Source organism: Pongo pygmaeus, chromosome 9 (assembly GCF_028885625.2).
Source record: "Pongo pygmaeus isolate AG05252 chromosome 9, NHGRI_mPonPyg2-v2.0_pri, whole genome shotgun sequence".
Taxonomy (NCBI): Eukaryota; Metazoa; Chordata; class Mammalia; order Primates; family Hominidae; genus Pongo; species Pongo pygmaeus.
Window position 1 is genome coordinate 56,533,626 of NC_072382.2, and position 19,229 is coordinate 56,552,854.

Consider the following 19,229-nt stretch of genomic DNA (forward strand, 5'->3'; position numbering starts at 1 on the left):
AGATTGGCTGCTATTATCCTCTGGATGGTGACATCATGCCTCTGGGAAATGGCTGTGGGGTACTGTCAAGTCAGTAGGAAAACAGCTGAATCGACTCTTTCATAAATAGATGTATTGAGAACTTCTTATGTGTTAGGAGCTCTGGGAGATGCATTTATATACATTATTTCATTTACTCTTCCTAACAGCCTGAGGAAGGAAGTACCACTAGGCCCTGTTTTACAGATGAGGAAACTTGGCTCAGAGAGACAAAGTCACCTATGGAAACTCACCTGGCTGCTGAGCAGAGTGAAGCCAGAGTTGGATCCAGAAGGAAGGAAAAACTTGGAGTCACATTCTTGTATGCAACACAGCAAAGGGAGGCAGTTGGTGGAGTCAGTGGGGCCAGCTAGGTGTGGCCACCTTCTAGCCTCCTGATGAGCTTGTTTAGCTACCAAAACATTCTGTGCCTCCGTTTCTGCATCTGTAGAGTGGAGATAGTTATACCTACCTACTGGGTTTGCTGTAAAGACGAACAGCCTGCAGATGAAGCATTTAGACCAGGGCTTGGTTCATGGTAAACACTCAATAAAGTCCAGTTGTTATTCTAGGTGCTCTACAGATGCTCTCGGAAGTAGTGCTATCATTTGCTGAAACTCATTGTCTGAGCATGGCAGAGGTTTTGTAATAATGAAAGCTGTGGAAGTCTCAGCAAACAGTGTCTGTCTGCCTGTGTCCCTGGGGAAAGGGGGCAGACAAACCCAGCGAGCTGGTTCTGCTCTGAGGCCACTGCCCTGGTGTCCGGGGCAGTGGGAGGCTGGCCAAGCTCCCAGACAGCCTGTCTCGGGCCTGGAGCACAGAGCCGTTGCCTCACCAGCTTGTAATGAACTGCGTCTCCATCCTGATTAGGGGAACAATCCTCACACAGAGAGACTCAGGGGAAGGAAATGACAACGTTGTGGGGACAGGGTATAACATCACCTCCCAAGGAGGAGCTGGCTTCTGGGGGGCCGGTGAATTGAAGGTCACAGCCCAAGATGGTGCCCAACCCCAGGGAGGAGGCTGAGCAGATTCTACTAGGGCAAGTCTAGGATTTAAGAAATGTGCTAGGTCCAGCCAGGCCTCTGTATGCAAGCCTAGAAGGTAGCAGCTCATAGGCTCTGGTTTGCCAAAAAGGGCACACAAGGAAACCAACCTTCCCTGGGCACCTACCCCATATCATTCCCCATGCCAGCCTTATGACATTAACATTGTCCTATAAAATAGAATTTTAGAGCGCTGTCTTTTCCAAAACCATGGGTTGCAGCCCATTACTGGGTTATGAAAACAATTTAGTGGGTGACTAATACCATTTTTTAAATAACGTGATTAAAATTAAAAAAAAAAAACAGAAAATTTCAGAGGGCACTGCACGTGGTACAGATGAGTATTGTTTTAGGAATCTTTTATTTATTTAGTGTAAGTGTGTTTGGGAGCAGAATTGTGATATAAAATACATTTTTTACTGAGAATTATGGTCAAAACTTCTCGAAAGAATGGAGGCTCTGGCCAGGCATGGTGGCTTATGCCTGTAATCCCAGCACTTTGGGAGACCAAGGCAGGGGGACTGCTTAAGTCCAGATGTTTGAGACCAGCCTGGGCAACATAGTGAGACCCCATCACTACAAAAAAATTTTTTTTTTTTTTAATTAGCCTTCATGGTGGTGTGTCTGTGGTCCCAGCTACTCGGGAGGCTCTGAGGTGGGAGAATCACTTGAGCTTGGGTGGTTGAGGCTACAGTGAGTCATGATCGTGCCATTGCACTCCAGCCTGGGCAACAGAGTGAGATCCTGTCTCAAAAAATAAAAATAAAAAAAGAATGCAGGCTCTGAAATCAGACTGACTGGAGAACCTTGATCAAGTTGTAAAACCCCTCTGTGTCTCAGTTTCCTCATCTATAAAATGGGGATAATAATAGAACATTTCATAGTGTTGTTGCATGAAGTAACTGAGTTAATATTATAAAGTGCTTAAAGTGGTGTAGCAGACACTGCTAGCATTCATCAGTTTCCCCTCAGCCAACCTCAAAGCCCCATACAGATAGTTCAGTTCCTTGTATGTGCCAATGCCTTCCTGAGTCTTTCTCCTGAGGATGCTCCCTGGTCATGGTTATACGCTTAGCCCAAGCACAGGGCAGGTCAAAGGTGTGGTGGAATGAATGCCCCAGGAGTGACCCTCCACCAATGAGGCCTGGAAGATGGTGGATAAACACCGCAGTGGAGATTTTGAGGTGCGTTTCTCAGTCTCTAAGAGGGTGCCCAGTGGGACTGAGCCCCCATTGCCCACCAAAACGACTCCTCCCCATCTCACTTCCCTGTTCTCTCACTTTGCTTCCTGGGATGCCCTCCCATATAAACTTGCACCTAAGTCCTTGTCTTGGTGTCTAATCTTAATTTTGATGAACTTAAGCAGATTCTGACACAAAGTAAGTGCTTGATAGGTGTTAGTTATTATTAATCATGTTCATCTTGAGAGAGGATCTTTGCAAGTGCTTTATGTGCAATATCTCATTTAATACTCACACCAAGTCCATAAAGTAGGAACTGTGATTGTCCCCATTTTTTAGATAAGAAAACTGAGGTTTAGAAAAGTTAAGCACGCTGCTCGGGTTTACATAGCTAGAAAGGAAAGAGTTCCACTCTGAACCCATGAGTGTTACCAATGCCCCTGTTCTCTACCTCTCCTCTCTATTTAATCTATACAATCACTTTGCCAGCTAGCTACTGTTGTCACTCCCATTTTACAGATATGGAGATGGAAAGCCCAGGGAAATTATTTGCACTCAATTCCTGCACTATTCACTACCATGCTGGGACCGACAACTGGTATCCTGACTCGTTACTGTGCTTTCCATGACAGCAGCAGCAGCCTGCTTCTATGTGCCCTGGATAGAGAAGACACAGGAGAAATCCCTTCTTAAAAAAAAAAAAAAAAAAAGTCCCCGAAGTAGAAACCAGCCAGCTACCATCAAACTTTGCAGCACAGGAGAAAGGCAGGATGCGGTTGAAAACAGACACAATTTTCAAAGACTAGTGAAACTTACAGAAACTTAATGACACAGACTGATAGAAATCTGTTCCAGTGCTTGTGCCTCAACTCCTCAACCTGGTAAATGGGCTGATGGCCTGGTATGAACTCCCTCTACTCATTGCTGGCCTTCACTTTCAGCTCCTCTTCCTTATCTCCAACAGCCCCACCATTCCACCAAGGTACCTCAAGCTACTGTACCTTTGGTCTGAGCTCCATCTTCATGAAATTCACTGTGATGTTTCCCTGGAAACCTGCTGTGTGCCACACACAGTGCTAACCCCTCAGTGCCCCAACTTCCTCATCTATTAAATTGGGATAATCCTAGTATCTTCTTCATGAGCTGTTGTGAGGATTAACTGAACTAATTGTGCAAATCCCATGGCTGGCAAAGGACCCATATCTAGCATATATAAAGAATACTCAAAACTCCACATTAAAAAACAAACAATCCAACCAAAAGATGGGTAAATGACATGTAGAGACATTTTACTGAAAAGAATATACAGATGGCAAATAAGCAGTGAAAAAATGTTCAACATCACCAGCTATTGGGGAGATGGAAAGTCAGACCATGATAAGGTGTCACTACATACCTTTTAGAACAGATAAAATTAAAACAGTGGCAACACCAAATTCCAGCAAAGATGTAGAGACACTGAATCACTCACACATTGCTGGTGGGAATGTAAAATGGTACAGCCACTCTCGGAAAGAATTTGACTTCCTTCCTAAAACACTAAACATATACTAACCATGTAACTCAACAATGGCACCCCCAAGCAATTATCCCTGTGAGATGAAGACTTATATTTGAAATAAAAATCTATACACAAATATTTATAGCTGCTTTATACATCAAAGCCAAAAACTGGAAATAACCCAGATACTTTTCCTGGTTAAACCATAGTCTGTCAGTCAGTCATGTATCAGTGGTATATTGGTGTATATCAGTGGTATATTGGTGGCATATCCATGGAACAGAACTCACCAGGAACAGAGGAATGAACTATAGACAGACAACCTGAATGGATCTGAAAGGCATTATGCTGAGTGAGAAAAAAAAAAGCCAATCTTAAAAGGTCACATACTTTGCCATTCCACTTAGATAACATTGTTGAAATGACAACATTTTGCAGAAAACATACTAATAGTTAGTTGCCAGGGGCTGGGGGTGGCGGAAGGGAGAGGGGTGGGTATGACTCTGAAGGGGCTGCACAAGGGAGATCTTTGTGGACATGGGAGAGTTCTGTATCTTGATTGTGGTGGTGATTGTGTAAGATTCTCACAATTTTACACAAGTGAGAAAAAGACACAGAACAATACTCACACAGTCAATTGCCTGGTTCTGAAACTGTACTATAATTATGTAATGTGTAAACATTGGAGAAAACCAGGTGAAAGGGACCTCTCACTTCTATCTTTACATGGGATCTCTCAGTACCATCTTTGCAACTTCCTGCAAATCTATCATTATTTCAAAATTTTTAAAAATGTTTTAAATGAGCTACTTGTAAAAAGTTTAGAGCAGTGCCTAAATAAGCACTTAGTCAATATCAGCTCTCATTACTATTATTTTATTTTCACTGTTACTTCATACAAGTCATCTTAGTTAATGCTAACAACAAACTTGTTATCACAAGTTTTTAAAAATCCCTATTTTACAGGTGGGAATAGTGAAACTCAGACATATTAGATAACTTGTCTAAGTTTGCATACCTAGAGAGACCTAGGAATTAAAAAGGCCAAGTTCATGGATTTCCCCCAAACATTCAACTATGAAGACCAGTAAGATAAAAATCTTTGCCCACATCAAGCTTTATAACATAGTGGGGGCAATGACAAAAATATAATTCAAATTCAAATGGAATGTCACATACTGTATAAGTTCTATGGGAGGACAGGAAATGGAGGAATAAAAAATTCTGAGGTGATCTAGGAAGGCTTCCTAGAAGAGGTGGCATTTGGAATTGTTTTGAGGATTGAGTAGGAGCTTAGTAGGTGTGGAAGAAGGCAGTGATGCAGGAAAGGGTATTCCAGGCAGAGAGAACCTGATCATTAAGCAGTGGGAGTGCTTAAACAACAGTGACAACCCCAAGGTGGCTGAAGCAGCTGGTATGTGACCAGAGGAAGATGCAGATGAAGGACAAGCAGAGGATAGTCAATGAAGATAGGTGCTGAATGAGCAACAAATCAATATTGAATCAATCAAAGGGATGAATATGGGCACCTCTATGTGGCCTGCTTCAAGCTAGATTCAATGATGATCCAAACATATGTGGATGCTGCCCATGCAGATGTTATTCTGGGAGGGAAGATCAATAAGTATGATGGGGTCAGGACTAAACTGTAGATTGGGCTTGTATCCTTAGCTTTTGCTCATTGTGGCCTCCATAGCCTGCCTTGGAAGCTGAATGGCCAATGTCTAAAGTGCATGTGCAATTATGACAGCGTATACAACAAGCAGCCAGCCATCTGTATATGCTGAAAAGCCAGGCAGAACTCTGCTGTGGGTCTTGGGGTCCCAGGAAGCAAAGAGATCTTCCATTTCAGGACCTCAAGATGAAGTTTCTCAGGGTCCTCCCAAGGCTCAGCCCTAGCAGATCCTGAAGGCAAACCCCTACTTTTTGTGGGTTATAGGGTCCCACAATGGTTGTTCTGGACCGTGGAATTTTATCTTTCAAGTCCTGATCGCTATCACACTTACACTAATTGATCTTTCCCCTTAGACAATAACATCCGCATGGTCAGGATCTACATCTGTTTGGGACATCATTGAATCCAGCTTGAAGCAGTTCACATAGAGGTGCCCATATTCAGATCCCTTTGATTGATCCAATATTGATTTGTTGGTCATCTGCTATTCTCAGATTAGAGGTGAGGAAATAAGACAGTTCCTAAGTAGAGAAGAGACAACCATGGCACACTGCACACAGGGCAATCACAGCGCCTGACCATCTAGACAAAAAAGAATGAGAAACTATCCTGGACTGTGACAAATGAAGGCAGTCACATCTGCATAGCTTATCCTAAGAACTGTGAAGGTGATGCCCCATTCTCAAAGAGAATAGGCACTGTTGATCATGCCATCCAGAGATTTTTAATGGGGTACATTGAGAAACAAGCTATGCTTCCATTCACAGCAAACACATCGCAGTGGTGACAATGAGACCTGTAACATTTCTGCTAAGGTCACGAGTGAAAATGGGATGCAACACAACTTCAACATTAGAAAAATATTAAAGAATAATGCATTTTTGCTCATTAGCCAAAATAGCAATATGCTTTCTACAATTCAACTGCTAGGGCCCTAAAGTGAATTATTTGAAGGACTAGACCCTAAAGATTCTGGGTAGGAAGTATTTAAAGTATTTCATCAGTATGTCTGTATTGAAGTGGAGATAAAAGAAACCCAATTAAGATGGACAGAACGACTGTGGATTCAGCATGAATCTCTAGAAAGTCCTATCTTGAAGATAAATCTTGACTCAAGATTTGGAGGAACTAAGATGACCCTGATGGGCAGTGGAACGAATCACAACATGTAAAATTCCTTAAGTAAAAATGTATTGACTTAAAGAAAAAACCATAATGGTGGTATTTGGTTGTTTGTGAGCTTTTGCAGTCAGGATTGTTGCTAAATACCTTCCTCATTTCTCTATATCTGCCTTGGTTTGCCGTTACCACACTGGCCCCCAGGGCCTGGCTCAGTTGATGCTTTTGGAAAATTGATTTTGAGCTGTAAAAGACAGCTTTTCCAGATATAAACTCAAGCTTCTGAAGCAAGAATTGGATTAAAAGGAGCAACTGAAAAGGACCTCAGAGATCCTCTGGGACAATTGCTTTTAATCTGGGTTTCCTGGAGCTTAAAGGTTCTGCAGAGGTGCCTGGGGTGCGGGGAGCTGGGAGGCAGTCCTGGGTAAGGGGGATGCTAAAGTGGCAAGGAAGGCTCAGGGTCTCCACCTTCCAGCCAGAAGAGCTCAATGTGACCTTTTTCACCCACTCAAGTTCCAAATCTGTTAGGAGAAAGATTCCAAGGTTTAAGGTTTAAAACCCACTAAGCCAGTCCAACACCATCATCATATCATAATTTTAAAAATAGCTGATTTTGAGTGTTTGGTGTGTGCCAGGAACCATTATAAATGCTTTACATGCATTACCTCATCTAATCCTCGCAGTAGCTCTAAAAGTTAGGTACTATTATTATCTCAGTTTTACAGAGGAGAAAACATCGGCACAGTGGTTAAGTAATTTGACCAATGCTCGCAGATCACAAGTGAGGAAGCCTAGCCTGGGACCCACACAGCTGGTTCCTGAGCCTACACAATTCACCACTACACAAGACTGAGGAAGTTGAGGCACAGAGAGAGGCAGGAACTTGCCCCAGGCCCCACGGTGAGTTCAGGGCTGAGCCTAGGCTGGAATCCCGCCTCCTGAGCCCTCTTGCGTGCTTCTTCCTCCTGACATTCCCCTTCCCTCTCTCCTTCTCTACCCTACAGTGTGCCTTCTCGAACCAACTTACAGATGGCTTTAAATAGACCATCCCTTGGTTACCAAGCATCTGTGCTCCCACGCTGGGAGCAGCTGAAGGAGATGGAGCTGTGATGGCTGATCGGCTTCTGGGCCCCCGTTCTGTAAGGGGCTGTGGCTCTCTCTTGGCTGGAGCCTCACTTCCCACCTGCTGCTCTAGATACGTAGAGGCCCTTCACCATTTGCACACTGTCTATCCAGGCTCACCTACACATGCTCTTGCTATTGTGGATATGGATATGCCCTGTTCCTTTGACCATGCCATTCCCACTGCTGGGAATCCCTTTCCTGCTTTGTCAGCCTGGCATACTCCTCCTCAAATGTCCTTTTTCCAGGGCCCTGACTTTCCTGACCTCCCTTCCAAGGCAGACTCAACCACACCTTCCCCAGCACTCTCCACATCACAGCACAGATCACTCTGTATTGTAACCACTGATTGAATTTATTTCCTTGATTAAAAATCATGCAGGTGGTCCCATTTTTCCTTTGGTAAAGTCAGGATAGCTCCTCCAATCTGCCTCTGGTTAAGCTGGGAGGTTTTTTTTGTTTGTTTGGTTGGTTGGTTGGGTGGTTTTTTGTTGGTTTTTTTGGTCTTCCTAAAATTCTGTCATTAAACTGATAAACTGTTTTGTAACCATATCATCTTAGGATCCAAGAAATACAGGACTTCTCTGTCTCCCTCTAGACTGTGAGCTCACCTGAGTTGACGGCCATGATTCAATGTCTCTGGACCCCCAGCAGCCAGCACAGAGGAGGCACAGAGGAAGCACCAGGTATGGTGAGTCGTGGTGCTCAGGGGCTGGACAGTGCCCTCTGTGCCCAGATCTCCATGGGAGGCATCCCAGAGGCCTAGGAGAACCCCAGCCATCTACCTATCGCCCACTGAGTTCATGAAACTACCTTATGATATATGAAAAGAAACATGGGCAAGGACAGCAGGCTTTTTTTCCCCCCCTAACCTGGCACAAATGAGGTTGACCAAGCCCAGCAAGATTCCAAACCCCATCACACCCCATGCTCTGACTCCTTTCTTTTTTCTTAGAGATAGCTACAATCGTTGGCTTGTTCCTAGCAGTTAGCTCTCTTAAATTCTCTATTTCTAAGAGAATTTTCCAGCAGACCTTCCACCATTTTCTATCCCTTTTCATTCTGCCTCCAATAACCTTCTAAGCCCTCCAACCTATGTCTCCAATGGTAGCTGTGTACCACTTCTTCTCTTTGAACCTCAGCTCTATACATATGAGGATCTTAGACTTGATAGGGTCTAGCAGGTTACACAGGACTTTGTTTATCATTTTCCTTTTTTCTGCTTATGGCAGACATTACTAATTAATCACAGCATGCTTGCCCTCAGAATTCATCTCCAGGAAGCCACTGTCAAGTGGGTTGGCTCATGAGCTGGGTCATTTTTGCAGCTGTGGGCCTAGATGCCCTCTAAGGGAACCTCTAATCAGAGATCCTTGGGTAAAACACCCATACACCAGATTGTTTTGGATACTCCCAAATTTATATAATTTTAAATTTCTCTTTAATAAAAGCAATTTGTAAAATGGATAAGTAACTAATTCAGGATTTTGTGGGAGTAGGAGGAGGAACATTTGACTAACCAGTGGACTCTGGGCTCAACAGATGTACCTTTGAAGTGGCTTTAAGTAGTTGACCAGGAATTTGGCTTTTCTGTCAGATGATCCAAGTCAGGGAAGAAAGGAATAGAACTGATGGGATAATCATTCATTCATTTCTTTCACAAAGATTTACTGAGCACCTATTAAATGCTAGACACTGATCTAAGGGCAAGAGATTTGCAGACGAAGATAGTGACAGCCCTCATGGTTAACCAGGTACTAGACCCAATGGCACTCTACTTGTATATCACATTTAATTTTTTATGGCCTCAATTTTGTCACATTTCTCTTACCGGAGCTAATTGGCCTCCATAATCTATATTCTCTCTTTCTTAGTACAGTGGAATCTTAAAATGGAACAAGACTGGATTCCTGAATCATTGGGTGGAGAAGAGCTATCCACTGACTAGAAATGTTAGCCTTGGACTAAAATGTGGATGAGAACTAAATTTCTATTGTGTTTGTGCCTTTATACATTGCGGTACCTTCTTGTTATAGAAGCTTGTGTTATCCTAACACATTTTCTGTGTGCAGTCAGTCTCATTGTGACTTTGGTCTGGAAATGTCTTTGTAGCTCCATTGCTTACTTTCAGAAGAGTTCTTGGGATTGGGTACCCAAAGGAAATGTTCATCAGCCATGAATTCACCCTTGAAGTCAGATACTTTCAACCCAGACCATAAGAGTTTTCTATGAGGACTAAAAAGCCCTGATAAAATGAACTTTCAATCTTTTAAAGAAAAATGTGGAGCCAGGAGCCAAGGTGGCCGAATAGGAACAGCTCCAGTCTACAGCTCCCAGCATGAGCAACGCAGAAAATGGGTGATTTCTGCATTTCTAGCTGAGGTACCAGGTTCATCTCACTGGGGAGTGTCGGACACTGGGTACAGGACAGTGGGTGCAGCTCACCGAGTGTGAGCTGAAGCAGGGCAAGGCATCACCTCACCAGGGAAGTGCAAGGGGTCAGGGAATTCCCTTTCCTAGTCAAAGAAAGGGGTGACAGATGGCACCTGGAAAATCGGGTCACTCCCACCCTAATACTGTGTTTTTCCAATGGTCTTAGCAAACGGCACACCAGGAGATTATATCCCACGCCTGGCTCAGAGGATCCTACACCCACAGAGCCTTGCTCATTGCTAGCACAGGAGTCTGAGATCAAACTGCAAGGCAGCAGCAAGGCTGGGGGAGGGGTGCCTGACATTGCCAAGGCTTGAGTAGGTAAACAAAGCAGCTGGGAAGCTCGAACTGGGTGAAGCCAACCTCAGCTCAAGGAGTCCTGCCTGCCTCTGTAGACTCCACCTCTGGGGGCAGGGCATAGCCAAACCAAAGGCAGCAGAAACCTCTGCAGACTTAAATGTTCCTGTCTGACAGCTTTTAAGAGAGTAGTGGTTCTCCCAGCACAGAGTTTGAAATCTGAGAACGGACAGACTGCCTTCTCAAATGGGTCCCTGAACCCCGAGTAGCCTAACTGGGAGGCACCTCCCAGTAGGGGCAGACTGACACCTCACACGGACGGGTACTCCTCTGAGACAAAACATCCGAGGAATGATCAGGCAGCAACATTTGCTGTTCACCAATATCTGCTGTTCTGCAACCTCCGCTGCTGATACCCAGGCAAACAGGGTCTGGAGTGGACCTCTGGCAAACTCCAACAGACCTGCAGCTGAGGGTCCTGTCTGTTAGAAGGAAAACTAACAAACAGAAAGGACATCCACACCAAAACCCCATCTGTACGTCACCATCATCAAACACCAAAGGTAGATAAAACCAAAAAGATGGGGAAAAAACAGAGCAGAAAAACTGGAAACTCTAAAAATCAGAGCGCCTCTCCCCCTACAAAGGAATGCAGCTCCTCACAAGCAATGGAACAAAGCTGGATGGAGAATGACTTTGATGAGTTGAGAGAAGAAGGCTTCAGACGATCAAACTACTCTGAGCTAAAGGAGGAAGTTCAAACCCATGGCAAAGAAGTTAAAAACCTTGAAAAAAAAATTAGACAAATGGCTAACTAGAATAACCAATGCAGAAAAGTCCTTAAAGGACCTCATGGAGCTGAAAACCATGGCACGAGAACTACGTGATGAATGCACAAGCCTCAGTAGCTGATTCGATCAACTGGAAGAAAGGGTATCAGTGATGGAAGATCAAATGAATGAAATGAAGCGAGAAGAGAAGTTCAGAGAAGAAAGAATAAAAAGAAACAAATAAAGCCTCCAAGAAATATGGGACTATGTGAAAACACCAAATCTACATCTGATTGGTGTACCTGAAAGTGACGGGGAGAATGGAACCAAGTAGGAAAACACTCTGCAGGATATTATCCAGGAGAACTTCCCCAAACTAGCAAGGCAGGCCAACATTCAAATTCAGGAAATACAGAGAACACCACAAAGACACTCCTCGAGAAGAGCAACTCCAAGACACATAATTGTCAGATTCACCAAAGTCAAAATAAAGGAAAAAATGTTAAAGGCAGCCAGAGAGAAAGGTCGGGTTACTCACAAAGGGAAGGCCATCAGACTAACAGCTGATCTCTTGGCAGAAACTCCACAAGCCAGAAGAAAGTGGGGGCCAATATTCAACATTCTTAAAGAAAAGAGTTTTCAACCCAGAATTTCATACCCAGCCAAACTAAGCTTCATAAGTGAAGGAGAAATAAAATACTTTACAGACAAGCAAATGCTGAGAGATTTTGTCACCACCAGGTCTGCCCTAAAAGAGCTCCTGAAGGAAGCACTAAACATGGAAAGGAACAACCGGTACCAGCCACTGCAAAAACATGCCAAATTGTAAAGACCGTCGAGGCTGGGAAGAAACTGCATCAACTAATCAGCAAAATAACCAGCTAACATCATAATGACAGGATCAAATTCACACATAACAATATTAACCTTAAATGTAAATGGGCTAAATGTTCCCATTAAAAGACACAGACTGGCAAATTGGATAAAGAGTCAAGACCCATCAGTGTGCTGTATTCAGGAAACCCATCTCATGTGCAGAGACACACATAGGCTCAAAATAAAGGGATGGAGGAAGATCTACCAAGCAAACGGAAAACAAAAAAAGGCAGGGGTTGCAATCCTAGTCTCTGATAAAACAGACTTTAAACCAACAAAGATCAAAAGAGACAAAGAAGGCCATTACATAATGGTAAAGGGATGAATTCAACAAGAAGAGGTAACTATCCTAAATATATATGCACCCAATACAGGAGCACCCAGGTTCATAAAGCAAGTCCTTAGAGACCTACAAAGAGACTTAGACTCCCACACAATAATAATGGGAGACTTTAACACCCCACTGTCAACATTAGACAGATCAACGAGACAGAAAGTTAAAAAGGATATTCAGGAATTGAACTCAGCTCTGCACCAAGCGGACCTAATAGACATCTACAGAACTCTCCACCCCAAATCAACACAATATACATTCTTTTCAGCACCACACCACACCTATTCCAAAATTGACCACATAGTTGGAAGTAAAGCACTCCTCAGCAAATGTAAAAGAACAGAGATTATAACAAACTGTCTGTCACACCACAGGGCAATCAAACTAGAACTCAGGATTAAGAAACTCACTCAAAACCACTCAACTACATGGAAACTGAACAACCTGCTCCTGAACGACTACTGGGTAAATAATAAAATGAAGGCAGAAATAAAGATGTTCTTTGAAACCAATGAGAACAAAGACAAATCATACCAGAATCTCTGGGACACATTCAAAGCAGTGTTTAGAGGGAAATTTATAGCACTAAATGCCCACAAGAGAAAGCAGGAAAGATCTAAAATTGACAACCTAACATCACAATGAAAAGAACTAGAGAAGCAAGAGCAAACACATTCAAAAGCTAGCAGAAGGCAAGAAATAACTAACATCAAAGCAGAACTGAAGGAAATGGAGACATAAAAAACCCTTCAAAAAATCAATGAATCCAGGAGCTGGTTTTTTGCAAAGATCAACAAAATTGATAGACCGCTAGCAAGACAAATAAAGAAGAAAAGAGAGAAGAATCAAATAGATGAAATAAAAAATGATAAAGGGAATATCACCACTGATCCCACAGAAATACAAACTACCATCAGAGAATACTATAAACACCTCTATGCAAATAAACTAGAAAATCTGGAAGAAATGGATAAATTCCTCGACACATACACCCTCCCAAGACTAAACCAGGAAGAAGTTGAATCTCTGAATAGACCAATAACAGGCTCTGAAATTGAGGCAATAATTATTAGCTTACCAACCGAAAAAAGTCCAGGACCAGATGGATTCACAGCCGAATTCTACCAGTGGTATAAGGAGGAGCTGGTACCATTCCTTCTGAAACTATTCCAATCAATAGAAAAAGAGGGAATCCTCCCTAACTCATTTTATGAGGCCAGCATCATCCTGATACCAAAGTCTGGCAGAGACACAACAAAAAAAAGAGAATTTTAGACCAATATCCCTGATGAACATCGATGCAAAAATCCTCAGTAAAATACTGGCAAACCAAATCCAGCAGCACATCAAAAAGCTTATCCACCATGATCAAGTGGGCTTCAACCCTGGGATGCAAGGCTGGTTCAACATATACAAATCAGTAAACGTAATCCAGCATATAAACAGAACCAAAGACAAAAACCACGTGATTATCTCAATAGATGCGGAAAAGACCTTCAACAAAATTCAACAACGCTTCATTCTAAAAACTCTCAATAAATTAGGTATTGATGGGACGTATCTCAAAATAATAAGAGCTATCTATGACAAACCCACAGTCAATATCATACTGAATGGGCAAAAACTGGAAGCATTCCCTTTGAAAACTGGCACAAGACAGGGATACCCTCTCTCACCACTCCTATTCAACATAGTGTTGGAAGTTCTGGCCAAGGCAATCAGGCAGGAGAAGGAAATAAAGGGTATTCAATTAGGAAAAGAGGAAGTATATTGTCCCTCTTTGGAGATGACATGATTGTATATTTAGAAAACCCCATTGTCTCAGCCCAAAATCTCCTTAAGCTGATAGGCAACTTCAGCAAAGTCTCAGGATACAAAATCAATGTGCAAAAATCACAATCTTTCTTATACACCAATAACAGACAAACAGAGAGCCAAATCATGAGTGAAATCCTATTCACGATTGCTTCAAAGAGAACAAAATACCTAGGAGTCTAACTTACAAGGGACATGAAGGACCTCTTCAAGGAGAACTACAAACCACTGCTCAATGAAATAAAAGAGGATACAAACAAATGGAAGAACATTCCATGCTCATGGGTAGGAAGAATCAATATCATGAAAATGGCCATACTTCCCAAGGTAATTTATAGATTCAATGCCATCGCCATCAAGCTACCAATGACTTTCTTCACAGAATTGGAAAAAACTACTTTAAAGTTTATATGGAACCAAAAAAGAGCCCGCATTGCCAAGTCAATCCTAAGCCAAAAGAACAAAGCTGGAGGCATCATGCTACCTGACTTCAAACTATACTACAATGCTACAGTAACCAAAACAGCATGGTACTGGTACCGAAACAGAGATATAGACCAATGGAACAGAACAGAGCCCTCAAAAATAATGCCACGTATCTACAACTATCTGATCTTTGACAAACCTGAAAAAAACAAGAAATGGCAAAAAGATTCCCTATTTAATAAATGGTGCTGGGAAAACTGGCTAGCCATATGTAGAAAGCTGAAACTGGATCCCTTCCTTACACCTTATACAAAAATTAATTCAAGATGGATTAAAGACTTAAATATTAGACCTAAAACCATAAAAACCCTAGAAGAAAACCTAGGCAGTACCATTCAGGACATAGGCATGGGCAAGGACTTCATGTCTAAAACACCAAAAGCAATGGCAACAAAAGCCAAAATTGACAAATGAGATCTAATTAAACTAAAGAGCTTCTGCACAGCAAAAGAAACTACCATCAGAGTGAACAGGCAACATACAGAATGGGAGAAAATTTTTGCAATCTACTCATCTGACAAAGGGCTAATATCCAGAATCTACAAGGAACTCCAACAAATTTACAAGAAAACAACAAACAACCCCATCAAAAACTGGGCAAAGGATATGAACAGACACTTCTCAAAAGAAGACATTTATGCAGCCAAAAAACACATGAAAAAATGCTTATCATCACTGGCCATCAGAGAAATGCAAATCAAAACCACAATGAGATACGATCTCACACCAGTTAGAATGGCGATCATTAAAAAGTCAGGAAAAAACAGGTGCTGGAGAGGATGTGGAGAAATAGGAACACTCTTACACTGTTGGTGGGACTGTAAACTAGTTCAACCATTGTGGAAGTCAGTGTGGTGATTCCTCGGGGATCTAGAACTAGAAATACCATTTGACCCAGCAATCCCATTACTGGGTATATACCCAAAGGATTATAAATCATGCTGCTATAAAGACACATGCACATGTATGTTTATTGCAGCACTATTCACAATAGCAAAGACTTGGAACCAACCGAAATGTCCAACAACGATAGACTGGCTTAAGAAAATGTGGCACATATACACCATGGAATACTATGCAGCCATAAAAAATGAAGAGTTCATGTCCTTTGTAGGGACATGGATGAAACTGGAAACCATCATTCTCAGCAAACTATCACAAGGACAAAAAACCAAACACCGCATGTTCTCACTTATAGGTGGGAATTGAACAATGAGAACACGTGGACACAGGAAGGGGAACATCACACTCCGGGGACTGTTGTGGGGTGGGGGGAGGGGGGAGAGATAGCATTAGGAGATATACCTAATGGTAAATGACGAGTTAATGGTTGCAGCACACCAACATGGCACATGTATACATATGTAACAAACCTGCACATTGTGCACATGTACCCTAGAACTTAAAGTATAATAATAGTAAAAAAATGAAATAAAAATTTAAAAAACTAGAAAAAAAAGAAAACAGTAAATAAAACTGGGAAATCAAGATAAAGCTATAAAGAAAAAAAAAAGGTGGCACATATACACCATTGAATACTATGCAGCCATAAAAAAGGATGAGTTCATGTCCTTTGTAGGGACATGGATGAAGCTGGAAACCATCATTCTCAGCAAACTATTGCAAGAACAAAAAACCAAACACCGCATGTTCTCACTCATAGGTGGGAATTGAACAATGAGACACATGGACACAGGAAGGGGAACATCACACACTGGGGCCTGTTGTGGGGTGGGGGAGCGGGGAGGGATAGCATTAGGAGATGTATCTAATGTTAAATGACGAGTTAACGGGTGCAGCACACCAACATGGCACATGTATACATATGTAACAAACCTGCACGTTGTGCACATGTACCCTAAAACTTAAAGTATAATAATAAAAAAATACTTTATATTTAAACTTCCAAAAGAAATTAAAGGAGATTGGCAGAAATTTGTTAAACAAGATACAATGAGTGCTAATTGTTAAAGAGGAGATTGATAAGTCAATGCCATTAAAACCAAGAACTTATGCTAAGAATACTTTAAAGAAAGTAAAAAAACCAAGTCACATGCAGGAAGAAGATATTTGCAATTATATAACAACCTACAGATTAGGATACAAAATATAAGGAACTCCTACAAATCGACAAGATAAAGCAAACAATTCATTAGGAAACTGGGTAAAAGACATGAACAGACATCTCACAGAAAAGGAGACACATGTGGCCAATTAATATAAAAAGAGATTATCCACCTTGTTAGTAATCAGAGAAATACACATCAAGCCAAAATGCTATTTTGTATCTATTAGCTTACGAAAAATAAGAACCAAATGTAGGATGGGATGAGTATCCTATGAGTAGGCTTACACATTCTGGCGGGAGGATAAATTATGACAGTCACTTTGGAAAATAATTTTGCATTGCTAGTAAAGTTGAACATTCATATACCTTCTACTCAGCAGTTTTACTCCTGAGTGTATTCCCAAAAGAAAATCTTGTTCACGTGCCCATGAAGACAATGTTCAAGAAGGTCTATGCAGTACTCCCCGTAATAGCAAAAAAGTGGAAACAACTGAAATGCTGACTGACAAGAAAATAAATCAAATTGCCTAAGATAGTGCCTGGTACACAATAAACACTCAATAAATGGTAGCTGCTATGGTTTGAATATTCATTCCCTCCAAAACTCACGTTGAAATTTAACCCCCAATGTGGCAGTATTGAGAGATTCATGGATTAATGGGTTATCATGGGAGTGGGACTGGTGCTTTGCAAGAAGAGGAAGAGAGACCTGAGCAAGCACACTCAGCCCCTCACCATGTAATGCCTTGAGCTACCTTTGGACTTTTCATAGAGTCCCTACCCAATGGGGCCCCTTGATCTTGGACTTCTCAGCCTCCATAACTGCAAAAACTAAATGTCTTCTTCACAAAAAAAGAAAAAAGAAAAATGTGATACTTCCCAGAGAAATTCCCAAGCACCATGTTCTTTTCCTGGGAAATCAATCTGGGTACAGGACAATCTTTTAGACAGCCAGAAGCCCTTCATCTGGGTTTCAGTGACAACTGGCTGTGGCTCTCCGAGGGTACAGGCACAGTAACAACCACCTGGCAAAGAGAAATTAGCAAGTCCTGGAAGCCCCACCCCCCGGTCGGGTCAACAGCACCAGTCAGAGTGCCACAGAAATAAATATATCCCATTCATAGAGCTTTCCGTTTAAGAGCTTTCAAAGTCATAAAGTCTGCATAAGGCCAAAAGATACAATTGTCCAATTAGAGGTTTTATCTAGGAAAACACATATTTTCAAAGACATTGTTTTGTCCCCATGCCAGGATCATAGTTGGGCTGGTTTAATGTGCTGGGCCTATGGGTTTTATAGTACTTTCCACTTAAGTGAGACAGGACAGAGGCCTTCTCAGAGCCTCCTGTCTCCAAGGGGGGGTCCAAGAGGGGCCTAGAGATGCTCAAAGCCAATCATTCCCATGAGAATTCCAGAAAAGCTAGAATCTACCTAGACCAGGTCATGTAGGAGGGGAATAACAACTAACATTTATTGGGTGCTTACTATTTACACTTACTGAATTCCAGGTTCTGTTCTAAATACCTAACACATATCATTGCATTTACTCTTTCTTATTGCCTTACAACGAAGTTCCTATTTCCTTTCTATCTTCCAGAGGAGAAAAGCAAGACTTGGAAAGGTAAATCAACATACTCAAGATGATCTGGCTCAGTGAGTTACAGGGTCAAGATTTGAACTTAGGTCTAGTGATTCTAAAACACTTCAACCTCTATAATCAGTTGCCACCCATGACTGTCAGGGCCCTTTCTCCCTCTCTGTCCAGCTACTTGAGCTGTGTTATGAAGGGCAGATAGACAAAGACCAAAGAAGAGCTTGTCATTAGCAGTGGGAACCAATGAAGGGAACCAGGCCTGGGAGAGAATCCTTAATATTTGCCAGGAACCATGTTAAGCATTTACTTAAATTATCATGCTGAATTCTCATAATAGTCCTGCAAAATAAGTCTTATTATATCCATTTGACAATTGAGACAACTGAGGCTTAGAGAGGTTAAAAACTTTCCCAAGGCCACACAGCTCAGAAGTGGTGGAGAGTCTGCCTGAATGGACTCCTTGCTTAGAAACATTAAGTCAGGCACTGAGCTTACCCACCTACGTACACATCATATAGCTTTTATTCTTGGGAGGGATTTCTTTTTTTGTCAAATTCTGGCTCTACTTGTACACATTGCACTGATCACTTCCCTGATAGTCCTGGATGTTGAAACTTACACACACACACACATTTACATTTAGGCCACTTACTAGCTGAGTAATCTTGAGTGTGTGAACATGTCCCTAAACCTCTCAGAGGGGTTTCTGCTCTCCTGGGACTCACCACTTAGACCAAAGGTAGCAAACCTTTCCTGTCGAGAGCCAGAGGGTAGATATGTTAGGCTTTAGGGCCATCCGCTCTGCATGACAACTACTCAACCCTGCCCTGTAGTGCAAAAAACAACCATAGATAATGTATAATCAATGCTATGGCCAGATTTGGCACACGAGCCTA

General features: G+C 42.1%; 1 protein-coding gene and 1 non-coding gene across 2 annotated transcripts in view; one reads left to right on the plus strand and one right to left on the minus strand.

Annotated features, from left to right (window-relative positions):
* The window catches only part of NAV2 (neuron navigator 2), a 779,302-nt gene that overhangs the window by 523,845 nt on the left and 236,228 nt on the right, over positions 1–19,229 (minus strand). The window lies entirely within an intron of this gene.
* On the plus strand, positions 6,095–6,228 carry LOC129009147 (small nucleolar RNA SNORA1). Its single transcript, XR_008492683.1, has one exon. It is a non-coding gene; the product is annotated as a small nucleolar RNA SNORA1 (small nucleolar RNA).